The sequence below is a fragment of the Ixodes scapularis genome, unplaced genomic scaffold, assembly GCF_016920785.2.
Source record: "Ixodes scapularis isolate PalLabHiFi unplaced genomic scaffold, ASM1692078v2 PGA_scaffold0__279_contigs__length_252992795, whole genome shotgun sequence".
In the NCBI taxonomy this organism is placed as follows: Eukaryota; Metazoa; Arthropoda; class Arachnida; order Ixodida; family Ixodidae; genus Ixodes; species Ixodes scapularis.
The window spans coordinates 44,054,770-44,066,525 of record NW_024609835.1 but is presented as its reverse complement, the minus strand read 5'-3'; the positions used below and the strand labels follow the sequence as shown (position 1 = coordinate 44,066,525).

General features: G+C 45.5%; 1 pseudogene; it reads left to right on the top strand.

Annotated features, from left to right (window-relative positions):
• Nucleotides 1-6,184: 6,184 nt before the first annotated feature.
• LOC115310146 lies at nt 6,185-10,846 on the top strand (annotated as a pseudogene).
• Nucleotides 10,847-11,756: the final 910 nt, after the last annotated feature.

Here is an 11,756-nt window from a genome sequence, read left to right as displayed (position 1 = left end):
AGCTTCAAATAACTGGCAACCATGATTTTAAGTCACAATAAGGCCAAGTGTCGCTACTCTGAAGCGTAGCTTATTTAATGACACTATTCATGCTCTTGTTCAAGAGGCTTGTTATACCTGGAGGGGCCATGACGTAAGCCCCGTGGACTCCACAAGCCACTACCTTTTGACACCTGCCTCTTCTTCATTGTTCCCGCTTGTGCCAGAAAATTAGCTGCGGTTCCGAGTAACGACACTTGGCTTAAAATTGTGGGTTAAAATCATGGTTGCCAGTTATATGGAGCTTTATCTAAAATCACAGGAAACGCTTTTCCGTCCCTCACAAATGTTTAAACAACCCGCGACATAGCATTTCCATATTGCATCAGCTTCCTAGCACCGCATCTAATGCTGAGGAAGTCGTACTTTTGGATCATGATGATCGGCAGTTGCGTTTGCTGTGAGCAAGACCCAAAATGGCGGCGCCCAAACCAATTTTGGGGAACTGAGTGCCGATACTTTAAAGCTCATGTAGTGACTCTGGGCATAAAGAGAACTCGGGTGTATTATTTTCCTCTTCGTCTTTATTGTTTACTGATTTCAATCATATCGAATAATGAACGCATTATATCACGCTACGCTTGTGTAATTATTTGTCTTAGATTTATTAGTCTGACCCAGTACTTAAACCATTTATTTATCGATAGTAAATCTTCCAATATATTTTTTAAATGTGAAGGTAAAAAGACACGGAGATTGATGATGATACAGACTACAACGCCGCCCTCGGAAATTTTTTGAACACTAGAAATCAGCAGTTTGTCTGCCATCCGCCAGGTAGCGCAACAAAACACCCAAACAGTTTTAATTGTTTTTAAAATTAGCTAAGCTCTACACCTATTAAGAAACCAAAGCAAGATCATTGTGAAAATTTAATACATCGCAATGTATATCTATTCCAAACAATAAATGTTATTAAATGCCAATAAATCTGTTTGATGTCCAAAACAGATATGCGTCAGAAACAGGTAAGTTTGAAGGGCTCCTGGAGCGTTATGACTTTGAAAATATAAAAAAAGCCATCGTCCACCTCTGGGGCAGCCATTGTAGCTCTAAATGTTATAAAAGATTTTATCATAGTTTAATTATTTCTTCAGCGGCATTTCAACTACCATGACTCGAAGCACAAAAAAGTGCTACGTGTGATATAAAATATCTAAACAAAAAACTTTTTCACAACATTACATTTTTTTCTGCGTATTACCAATTATAAGTACTACATCTGTAGCTAATTTCATTGCCCTAGCGCTTGTCATTAAAAACATATTTGTGCTGAAAAATGTCAATTTTAGGGCAATATTTGGAGGGATGAAAAAAACAAAGTAGTGCAAATACCAAAAAAGTGTATCGTTAGATTCTGCTCCGACATCATCTTAACAAAACTGCTATATTGGAACCGTGCTATTTTTAATGGATCGTTCATAAAACATGAACTAGCGGAGCAAGTGAGGGTCCGCGCCATCATATTCGCAACGCTACAAATGCGCATGAACAGTAAAAACCAACACATACATAATATCAAATGAAAGAGGATTGCATTGCCTTTCGAATGACATCAATCCCACAAAACAGTATTTAAATGGAGATGAGTAATGGCCTGCCAAAAAGTACCTAAACTGCCACATTCAGTGGGACCGTGGCCTTAAAGGAGCGATGCAACAATTTTTGTACTGTGCACAAATACCGCTTAAAACGGATCCCTAACGTTAATGACCTATGAAACACGCGTTCGTTTTTCACCCCACGCAATAGAAGTCCCAGAAAAAAATTTAAGAAAAACGAGCAGCGTTCACCCCCTCAACTCGCAGCCAGAACAAACGGCCACGTGACCTGGAGCCGATTATATGCCGCCAGTGTTGATCATAGCCACGCGCTGGGGTTGGCAAAGCGCAGGACACGCGCTGAGTTCCAGACATTGTTATGGCTCGGCTGTTGTCGTCGTTGCAGCGATTGGACACGGGTCACTATCCGAATGCTTCTCGAGCTAGCAATTGTCACGAGCCCAAGTCGAGTGCCCACGCAATGCTCGGGTCCAATCTATGAACCGCATTCAAATATCGTCACTTGGGTGTACTGCGATCCCCGAGTTACGTCATCAAATTTTGCAAAGGAGAGATTGAATGAAAATGATCGCTTTTGTCCTTGAAATTACACCGCAACAAAGGAGTTTCTTGGCCAATGGCGTTGCGTGTGAGTATCCTTGAGTCCCAGGTGTGCCAGTAAGCTCGTGTAGAGAGAAAAACATTCCAACTGAATATCGTTGCACCGCTCCTTTAAGCGGTGGAGATGCGTTCCCACGGCTTCTAGCGGATCCAAGCTGATCCGCTAGAAGAACTACTGGCTCTCCATTTCACCGACCATAAAGCAGTAATAATGAAGTCGAAACGCAACCTGGAACTCAGCACTACCTATGAGCAATAAAAAAAAATCAGCACCATTAGCACTACCTATGAACAATAAAATCAGTATCATCAGCACCACCATAACTTCGCCCCAATAAACATCATTCACCACGTAAAGATGCGGTCATTTTTTAATCATTATAAAAGAAAATCAAAGCCGAATTAGAGCGCAGCTCTTGAGGAGGAGGGAGGGGTACTGAGGGCAGGGTATACCTCTCCTATTTCCTCCTCACCTCCTCGTCCTGCCTGCTACTCCTCCCTCCGAGCAGCGTCAGCGTCGCCGTCGGCGTAACCGTGAGGTCACGTGACCCTGGTTGCGTCGCGTGACCCCTGTGACTTCGCGGGGGTCAAGTGACGTCACCGGGGTCACGTGACCTCACAGGGGTCACGTGACGTCACCGGGGCCACGTGACCTTACGGGGTCATGTGACGTCACGGGTCACCTGATTCACGGGGTCATGTGACTTCACGGGGTCACGTGACCTGACGGGGGTCACGTGACTTCACGGGGGTCACATGGCGTCACCGGGGTCACGTTACCTCCCGGGGGTCGCGTTACCTACAAGGGTCAGATGACATCACCGAGGTCACGTAACCTCAAGGTGGTCACGTGACCTCGCATGACGTCATCGGGGTCACGTGACCTCACAAGGGTCACATGACGTCACCGGGGCACGTGACCTCTCGGTTACGCCGACGGCGACGCTGCTCAAGCCGGAAACGGGCGCCTAAGAGCTGCGCTTTAAAAGTTGGCTGTCTCTTGGGCATTCTCCAAATGCGTTCTAGTAAATGCGTAGCAATTATAGGGACGTTACGGTGTTAAGCGCGAAACACATGTACGACGAAACCGTCCGATCCGACGTGCGGACTGCCGGAATGACCTTGAGGGGAGAGGGTTTTTGTAGCATCAGAGAGCGTGGAAAACCCTCGCCTCCGACCGTCGTATTGCCCGGTCGGACGTCGGATCGGACGGTTTCGTCGTACATGTGTTTCGCGCTTTACTCATGAAGGCTACATCCGCGGCCCGAAAACCCCGAGAGCTGGCGGTGTAAATGCTACGCGTTTATTGTCAACATTCTTTACGGACAACACCCCCGTCTGCCCGCACCAGGCGCTGCGTGTGTACACAAACGTGATTCCAGGGAAATAAGGCATTTGCGCATGAGTCAGGCCGACAGTAGCGCCACCGCAGTGACGTCAGAGTCGCGATAAAAACGTAAAGAATGGTTCTTCAAAATGCTGTAACGAACCAGTTTGCTCATAAGCGAAAGCACCATTATTGACCGAACAACTGGGATAAGGCTGTAGAATATTTATATGAACTTATATCGGTTTCATTGAAGACAAAGAAGATGACAAATAGTTGATCACGAAATTTCAAACGGAATGACGAGGAGGATGAAGACGTGATCGCAAAAAAACGCCTCAACGGACCTCAACGCCTTCTAAGTGTAAATATTGTATATAAACCTTTCTGATTACTCCTCTTGTACCGATATGTTACAAAATCTTGGTGCCAAAACCCGGGAAATAACGAAAAAACGATGGAAAGGCTGAAGAGAAGACGAGGAGTAATACGGTCCACTGTTACCAAGCTTGTTAACATTTCCTCGGCATTAGAGCTGACTCCGCTACCAGGAGGTGACATAGCAGAGAAGCTCAACTTCCTCACATTGAAAGAAACGTCGCTACACCAGAAAGAAATAAAAGAAGAAACAAACCTGTACCACGTACGAAGAGACTATAAGCAACGTTAAAACAAGAACGGCCCGAGCGTTACGAAAACAGCACTGCAACTAAAGTTTTTTTCTAACAACGACACAGAAGCAAATGACCATAGAGAACGTCAAGCAAGTGGACCTAACGACAAGCTTCCACGACTAGAACTTCCAAAATACAACGGAGATCTTGATCTTGAAGACTGGCAAACGTTCTGGGACCAGTTTCAGTCATCTATAGACCACAATCCAACACTGTCTCCAGTCGTCAAGTTCCAATATCTGAAGATATATTTGGTCGGAAAAGCCGATGCTGCAGCCAAGGGGATTCCCGGGATCCGTGGCAATTACAGCGTTGCGATTGAACTCTTAAAGAGTAGATTCGGTCAGCCAACTGTGATAGTTAATAACCATTTTTCCCATCTGATGGGCACCAAACCAATAAGATCCTCAGAGGACACAGAGGTACTCAGGAAACTCCATGATGATGTAGTGACAATGTTCAGGAGCCTACAAAGTCTAGGAGTGGATGGACATTCTTACGATGTTCTTCTGCACACCGTACTCCAAAGAGCCCTCTCTTCTGGTCTTCTGCTGAGGTGCAACCGGAAGCTGGACCCTAAAGGGCCTTCAGGAGACGGGGAAGACGATCTTACGGTACTTCTTGCATTCCTTGATACAGAAGTTGTAACAAGGGAGAAGTGCTTTCAACTCTCCACACACTCTTTAAAAGAAAAGTTCCGTCCATCACAAGGGTCTACTGTTGACAAGATAAGTGTCATGGTCGCGGGGCGACGGCCCCGCGACCATCTTCGAACCAGGCCTGTTCACTCCCTCCCGTTTGCTCGCGACCATGATCTTGCGATCTATTACGCCGAGAGAACGCAGCTGGAACGTTGGCGACATCTACTCTGAGGTGACCCTGGATCTGAATTTTTTTAGAGACCTTTCCATCGTTTACCATCCGGGCGAAAAACGCCAAGTCACTGAGCTGTGGACGCATGAGCAGCGTCAAATATACCGCACAACAGAGCTAAAGCACATTCTCAGAAGGCGTTCCACAGCCCAGCAGACAAGGATGGCAGCGTGCGGAGGGCGATTTTTGCAAAGGTCTATAGGGCGAAGGTTTCGCGTTATCTGCAAAATCAAATGCGCGTACATATGAGAAGTTGTCGTTTGTGACATTGTAATAAAAAAATATCGAGTAAAAAAAATTAAGAATGATGCGCAAAAAAAAAAAAAAAAAGGAAAGGAAATATATTGAAATGCCAAGGCGTTCCACACCTGTCCAATAGATGGCGCTAGCATGTTCGCTTGTCAATAGGGATTGTGGGCGCAGCTGCTAGATCGGGGATCACGGTATATGAACGCGATTTAATTGCTAAATTTTGCTGGGAGTCTACGGGGCAATGGGTCGTTTTATTTTTTATCTCAGGCCATAAAAGCCCATTAATGTACTCGAATAATTTACGCAAGGTATAAATGATTACTTTTTTATAACTACCAGTTTTGGGTAAATTCCGACATCTTGGACGTTGCTGCTTGTCTGGCAACCCTGCTTTCTCCTCTTGACGTTCGTAATTCCCGGAGCGAGACGGAAGGGAGAAAGATTACAACGCGAGACACATGCCCGTCAAAACTGTGCGATCCGACTAGCGAACTGCCGGAACGACGTTCGGCGGCGAGGGTTTTCGTCGCACCGGAGCGTCGGACGGGCGCTCCGTCGGGCGCCGGCATGCGACCAACTTGCCAGATATCGCCGCACTGCTGTCCGATTTTCGGAGGGCCGTAGCCAATGGCAACACGGATGGCGCGAACGTCATGGTGACGTCACCCAGGGGCGGATGCAGGAGCTTCCTGAGGGGGGGGTCAGGTGTTGGTCAGCGTGCCATATGTTTAGGAACACCCTCCCCTCTCCTTCGTTTTGCGCCCTAAATTTTACACATGCAGAAATCAAGAGGGGGTTCAGGACATCCGGACCCCCCCACTAAATCATGCGTGCGAGAACAGCGGACCGAGCGAGCCATGGATGCGAGCAGGACGGAGCGCGTTGCTCAAAATGAGCTTTTGATTACGCTGCTATATAGCAAGCGTGATATTTGGGACTGAGTCGGTGCTGTATAGAAACGGCGATTTGAAAGCGAATTGCTGGAAATTTGGGTCCACTGGGATGGGCCTCACGGAGGAAGATGGTAAGTACACGGAGCGTCAACGATGGAAGTTTCTTTTTTTATATATTTTAGGTTGGAAGCTCCTTAGGGTCTAGCCTTGTCCGTCCGTCCGTCCGTCCGTCCGTGCTCACACAAAACGAAAACAATTTTTGTGCAGTCGACAGGATTCGAACCTGTGCGGGGAGACCCCAATGGATTTCTAGTCCATTGCCTTAATCACTCGGCCACGACTGTGGGACGAGTAGGGGGCTCTGAGATGTGGTAGTAACTCAAGAGCTAAGGTTTCTCTCAGGGGTAAAACGTTGCATGTAGCCGCTCAACGTCTATACAGGAGAGGGTGCTGCGGTGAAATGCGTATATAATCGCGTTAAACTTTGCATGCATTGGCTCAACGTTTATAGACGAGAGGGCGCTGCGGTCAAATGTTCAAATGCGTATATAACCACGATCCATACCAGACATTCTCTTTCTGACATGGACCGTTGACTTAAGCGGTAGAGATGCGTTCCCACGGCTTCTAGCGGATTCAAGCGGATCCGCTAGAAGAACCACTGGCTCTGCATTTCACCGACCATAAAGCAGTAATAATGAAGTCAAAACGCAACCCGGAACTCAGCACTACCTATGAGCAATAAAAAAAAAATCAGCACCATCAGCACTACCTATGAACAATAAAATCAGTATCATTAGCACCACCAGAGCTTCGCCCCAATCAACATCATTCACCACGTCGAGATGCAGTCATTTTTCCTTTGGGCAGAACAATTCACAACCGTAGAGCTTTTTATTGTTTGTTCATCGATGAAGGGCCTAATCATTAGCGGAAATGTATTTATGAGAGGTTTCAACTAAAGACAGCTATGCGCAAAGAAACTGAGAAAGAAGTGGAAATGAGAGCGCGGTGACGCCAGAATGCCGAGCCGACTGTATTAATTAAGGCCAAAAGTAAGCTGCCTTTGTCACCACTGGCTCTTCGAATGCAAACACTGGACGCCGGCATTTGGCAATCGGACGCGTTTTTAGATGCAAAAGTAGCTAGCTTTGCCTCTAACCACGATTCACGCCGACCGGAGCTCGACGTTCTAGCGTCCCGCGCGCTCTCGTCTCGGACTCCACCAGTTTCCTGTCGCTATCGCTGTTCCTGTTACACTTCATTAAGAGAAGGATATTAAATTTTATGTCAGTTAGCGGTCGGCTGAAGTAACGAAATGTGCGTCATGAATGCACACGTACGGCCGTTGGGTCCGCGCGAACGTCGTGCACTTTGACTAGAAATGGCTATACGCACGACGCGGAGAGCTCATGGTAGAAGTTGTTCCCTATCGTCCGGCGACGTTTCGTCGAGGACGAATTTGCTTTTTTAGAACGATAATTGTGAAATAAGATACGTTGTCAATATCGCCAAATAAATGACTGATCAAAGAACAACAAAAAAGTGTACCGTCTGCTTTTCGGCTTTCACCCTGGCTCCGCTGCATGTGAAGCAGCCTTTACCACAGAGCTTCGCCACAACTTGGGCAGCCCCTTTTGACAGTCCCTTTCACATATTTTTTTTTTTTGCGTAATTAATTTTAGAAGCCGCTAAAAGCTAGCGCGTGATTCATTAGACAGTTTTAATATAGCGTTGCTGGGTCTTACGTACGCAATACGCAATAGTATAGCGTACGCTAAAAATGACCTGCTCGGACCGAATTTAGTTGTGCGTTACGTTTTCGAGTGAACACCGCGCATGATCTTAGTTAAATTTGCTAGAGCCGTAGAATTCCGCGTGCTTATAGCGCAACCATGCTCCTGGAAAGAAACATTAAAAAAGAAAAAGTGTCCAATCATTTTATTTCAGATTAAACCAAACCACAGCTGCCTCGTCAAGCGCGCTTTTTTGCGGGGTACAGAGGCTACGAGTACGAGTGTGTAGCCAAATTCGATCACGGAGCCTCCGTCAGTCGTCCCGTGGAAACGGCACCTTTTATCAATGCTATCCTGGAATAAAATTCATGACCCTGATGTCCAGTGCATAACGAGAACTTCGGCGATTTCTTTTAGAGTCGTTCGTCAGTCGGCGATGAACTGTGGGAATAGGCTTAGCGTTGAGCAGATCGCAGTGTCGACGCACACTGCGAGCGGCGAACATTTCCACTGCGCACTCCTTCAGCTGCAGGGCGATCTGATTCGACCGCGGTAGGTCCCAGAAAGAACCGTCGAGCTGAACACCACGCAATTTCACGTAACACAGAACTCCGAAAACACCACGTCGCCCTTGCTGCGCCAGTCGAGGCAACCACCATCTTGAAGCTGGCGCTCTCGTTGGGTCCGAGATCTCTCGAGAGCGTCCCGCAAGGAACGCTAGCCAGCAACGTAAAATCCTAGTAAAACATATAAAATAGCGCAACAGAAACAAGGACTTCTTGTCCTTGTTTCTGTTGCACTATTTTATATGTTTTACTAAGATGAACCAATTAGCCCAACAACGTACCTTACTAAACGTAAAATCCCCAGCGTTGCGTGCGTACGCAATGCGCTAGCCCTTCTATTGCGTTCTGCGCATGTGCACTCACGACCCGCAACCTCATTGCGTACGCAAAGCTATAGCGTACGGTCCACTAAAACTGTCTATTGAGGCGTGTTTATGAAAATCCCGTAAACCAGATAAGCTAAACGTTTCGCGTCGCGCGACCTGAGTCCAAAGGACCATGCTGCGAGTTGCACGCGTTACACATGCTGGCGTCTGTAGCAGCTGTTCTACAACATAAACCTGATTTTTTTTAGACCACCTGAGACTGGGTGGTCGTGTTTCTTCGTCGTGTTTCTTCCACGTGTGAAAGAAACACGTCGTCATGTTTCTTACCCAGTCTCAGGTGGTCTAAAAAAAATGGTAAAGCTGCACCAACTTGCCTAAGCCCTAACTGTTTTTTTTTGTGTTTTTTTTTTTATAAACCGGAAATAAATTACTTTGTACTTGCTTTATGCAACACCTGATTTTGAGATACCTACATTCGAAGTATTCTCCATCCAATTTAGGTAATTTAGAAAAATATCGAGTCTGTTTCACTGCACATATTGCACAATGCCTGTAGCCTTTGTGAAGTGGATAGTAACAGTGACTGCATGCACTTTTCTTGAAAGGTCTGCTGCAGCAGTTACATGATGCATTAATGTAGAATGAGTGCCTTTAGTAACCTGCATGAGTAGACATTTGTGAGTACGCTGCATGCAATTCAACAAAGCAAATTTTTTTTACACATTGGTATATGGTTCTTAAAAATGCCTGAAATGTGTATTCTTCCTTAGAAGACATCAGGGATGTCACCAAGAGGTGGATAAACCTTAGAGATACGTTCGGCAAGAAGCTGAGGGAGATGAAGAAAAGGAGTGGTGCTGGTGCAGCAGAGCCCACCCTAAAATGGGCATATTTAAATCAGCTGCTCTTCCTTCGGGACTCCATGAAGCCAGGCGTGTATGTAAGCCAAATTTTCAAGTGTTTATGGAATACAAAATTTGAATATGTGGATGATTTCAATGCACTTAATAGCCAATCAAAAAATATGTTTAATCTGTGTTTAGGACCATTAGCAACATCCAACTAGACGTGGAGAATGAAAACTCTGTGCAAGAAGTCCTACAAGGATTCGAGGAGGAGCTGGAGGACAGCGCATCGCAGCTACTTTCTGCCATCCTGGACGGGCGTGGCGACGACCGCCCTGCGCACTCGGCCTCCTCTGCTCCCACCCACTCCCCGCATGTCCCTCTTACCTTGCCTTCTTAATCTGCCTCTCTTCACCCTCAAGCTTCTGCCTCTGCTCCAGACCGTTCCCTTCCTTCTCCTCAGTCCGTCTCTGCTGCTTTTGTGAACCCTGTCTCTCCAAAAACTGTTTCCTGCACATCACGACCACCTAGACGTAAAAGAACCACCAACGACACTAAATTTAGCCAAGACATTGATCGGCAGTTACAGAACAAAGAAACTCCGTCCCAACAGTTCCTACTTCCCCTGTCTAGGACTCTACAAAATATGCCAGAGCACCTGTACGGCTACTGCCAGATACATCTCCTGGATGTGGTCTTACAGTACCGAAGAGGTGTAATACCTACAACCCTAATGCAGGTGCAAGGGCCACAAATAATGTACTCTAATATACACATTCTCACGGTTGAAGTTCCTTCCCCCATCGTACTTGTCGTATTTCCTTAGGAATTCTACCTCCCCGTCCTAGAGAGCAAATTGGGGAGCACTAAATGCTCTTATCTCGTCTGCTTTTAAGGACAGGCAAGTAGCATTCCTAAGGGCATTTGACATGCGCATGTGAGGATGGGGATAAAGAAGATGTACAGATATGTCTGTTTTCCAAATCCTACAACTTATCCTTTATTCTTTGGTTTTACAAGATAATCACAACAATCACAGAACACAACCTCTAAAGGACACTTTTGCACTACACCACAACATAATACCTAAGCTCCTTACTAAGTTTCACAACTCTTACTAACCAATGAATCGACCATGCAACGTCGGAAACAATAAAATAGTGCAACCTTAAAATAATTTTTGTCTTGAGTGAACCACTGTAACACAACTAAGATAAACACTGCACAAATACTTTAATTTGCTCCACTTCAACACAACTAAGATAAACGCTGCAAAAATATTCTAATTTTACATTCCCCTAGACAGAGTTGAGGGGCAAAAAAATTGCATTCACAGCTTGACAACTTCCAGCCACGAAAGGAGACTGTTCATGCAGCAATTTATTTATTTATTTATTTATTTATATAACAACTTAACGCCTTTTAGTGGTGCACTTATCAAGGAGTCAATTAGCAGTAAAATATTAAACAGGATAAAAACGAAATGTTAGAACAAAATAATAGCCTCAACACACTTTCGAACTTTTTGTTCTTCATCAAAAATCTCAAGACTAACATTCCCACAAATCTGTTCTAAATGGTTATACGTCAGTTGTAGGCCTCTAATGGGCGCACCATGGTAAAATTCGGTAGGGTAAAACAAAGTATCAAGTCTACAAGACCTACGAGGAACGTACAAGGAGATGTGACTGGGTAGCTCTGGTGAATCAATTACACCATTTAAAACCTTATACAAATGTGTCAGCCCACGAATTATTCTCCTGTTGTGCAACGAGTCTAACTTCACGAGTTCACAAATCCTCTCATAAGTATAGAAATAATTCGGTTGAAAATAACGATCAAACAAAACACAAACGAATCTGCGTTGAACACTCTCAATTACACCAGAATTTGTCACTCCAATACATTCCCAGACAACTGAGGCATATTCAACACGACTACGCACCAGTGAAGAAAACAAACGTAAAATACGAAGTGGGTTAGAAAAACCGCGTGTCACTCGCGTAATGGCTAGCACTCTATAGGAAGCATTCGCAATTGTAGTCACGTGATGATTGAAATTA